The following is a 2,113-nucleotide window of genomic DNA, read 5'->3' as shown; positions in this document are numbered from 1 at the left end:
CAACAGAAATGCCTCACGCGTCAACACCCACCAGTCCCGGATTTGGTGCGGAGCGGCTGCGGCTGACAGGTGAAGTCAAGAGGACCCACGAGATCTCCCTAGGGAGGTGGTCCAGGAACGTCCAGCTGGGAATGCCTTAGGATCCCCCAGTTGCTCGGAAAAGTGAAGTTTGGAGTCCCTTGCTGGAGCTGCTCGACAGGATGGATGGATGGCTGGAAACCTGTTCACTAGCTCATTGTATTCTTGCATGACAGGTAAACCTGTAGAAAGGGCGCTGTAGCTCAGTGGTTAAGGTGCCTGTAAGGAGATCCTGGGTCCAAAATCCCCCACAGTGCCTGATTACCTATTAGCACTTATGTTATATGCACCACTAAGAGTGTATACATTTGTCCTTGCGATAGTGCTTTACTGTATTCTTATTTATTCTGTAGTTAGTACTCCTTGTGAGCAGGGTTTGAACCTGCGCAGGGAGACCCCATTGGATTTCAAATCCAACGCCTTAACCACTCAGCCATCACAGCTGTAAAATATGTATTGTTTTTACAGCGGAGAACCATTGAGGCCTGACAGACTCCATTACAGTTGCTACCATCAATCAGACAAAAAAGAGCCTATCTCACAAGTACCTTGGGCAGTTCTGAATGACTCATGGGATTCCCAAGCATTTCAGTTACAAAGGATCATTCAAATCTTGAGGGTATTTCAGGTGTAATGTGGGTGGTTAATCCACCCCCTTTAGATGATCTGATTCATTTCCAAACCAGTCCAGATTAACAATTAACAAGTTATTGAATCACATGTCAATGAGAAACATACATGTGTACAGACAAGGCTAGCAGCAACAGCGCCGCAACGGAAACATTTTTGGTGTGCAAAGACCAAGAAAATGCCACACAACAGAAATGCCATGCTCACGCCACACAGGCAGTGTGCAGGAGGCCTTACCCCTGACTTCCACCAACTGCGGATCCATTCCGCTTCGTGTTTGCTCTGTGATCCGCAGTCCATCAACACCCACCTGATGGGCCACTGAAGTCATGAAGGACCCACGGGATCTTGTGAATTCATGTATGATCACGCGATATAGCAGGATGTAGTTTCTATAAACAGAGCCACAAAACCTGATGAATGAACTAGCTTAAACTTGCATTGCTCTGAATTTCATGTGTTTTCATGTATCATCTTAAGTCTGTGTTGATGTAGTGTTTCTGTGTAAATGTAACATGCCTTTTTCATTTGCTACCAGGGCTTAATGAGTAGCATGGGGATTGGGTAGACATGATGATGGAATGCAAATGATGGAATGGTAATGACTTCAACAACAAGGTGCTGCAGGGATTTGAACCCTGGATCTCCTGTTTACTAGACAGGCACTTTAACCAGCTAAGCCACACCACCCCCTTGACTACTACTCACAAACAAAACAACAAACTTACTCTCATTCAGAAGCCATAAAAGAGCGGTGCAAATATCTCATCTGAGTGATGGCTTGTGGGAAGAAACTGTTCTTGACTCTGTTGGTTTTGGCGTAAAGTGCTCTGTAGCGCCTACCAGAGGGGAGAAGCTGGAATAGGTTGTGTCCGGGGTGAGATGGGTGAGAGGGCGCGAGGCCATCCGTCATCACATGAGTGTCATCGGTGGAAGTCTAAACCAGTGATTCACAAAATGGCTGACCTAACAGCGTGCAGCCCACCTGCACCTATTAAAGCCAGCATTCCACTCCACTGGTATAGACTGTTTTCAGCCACATATAATGTTATAAGACAACATCACATCTCTGGAAAATCAGGCAAATGGGTAACTTTGTTGCATTTGTTAAGAATCACAAATCATATGCATACACTTCATTAAGTGAGAACCAGGCACTACTGGGATTTGGACCCAGGATCTCCTGTTTACAAGACAGGCGCTTTAACCACTAAGCTACAGCGCCTTCTACAGATAAGTCTGTCTTGCAAGAATACAATGAGCTAATGAACAGGGTTGCTTCCATCCATCCATCTTCGTCCAGCAGCTCCAGTTGGGGACCCCTAATAAGTCCTATGCAAGGACCTTGAGAAATGAGAGACCCTTTCCCCACAGCCCTGGTAAAATCCAACCTCCATGCCATAAG

At 46.0% G+C, this 2,113-nt stretch overlaps 3 non-coding genes across 3 annotated transcripts; all 3 read right to left on the bottom strand.

Moving 5' to 3' along the window:
* Positions 1 to 439: 439 nt before the first annotated feature.
* On the bottom strand, positions 440 to 521 carry trnas-uga. The gene has a single exon. It is a non-coding gene; the product is annotated as a tRNA-Ser (tRNA).
* Positions 522 to 1,324: 803 nt separating this feature from the next.
* trnat-agu lies at positions 1,325 to 1,398 on the bottom strand. Its single transcript has one exon. It is a non-coding gene; the product is annotated as a tRNA-Thr (tRNA).
* A 462-nt stretch (positions 1,399 to 1,860) lies between these two features.
* On the bottom strand, positions 1,861 to 1,933 carry trnat-ugu. Its single transcript has one exon. It is a non-coding gene; the product is annotated as a tRNA-Thr (tRNA).
* Positions 1,934 to 2,113: the final 180 nt, after the last annotated feature.

Source organism: Etheostoma cragini, unplaced genomic scaffold (assembly GCF_013103735.1).
Source record: "Etheostoma cragini isolate CJK2018 unplaced genomic scaffold, CSU_Ecrag_1.0 ScbMSFa_1588, whole genome shotgun sequence".
Taxonomy (NCBI): Eukaryota; Metazoa; Chordata; class Actinopteri; order Perciformes; family Percidae; genus Etheostoma; species Etheostoma cragini.
The sequence above is the reverse complement of the archived record's forward strand: the minus strand, read 5'-3'. Positions and strand labels throughout refer to the sequence as shown.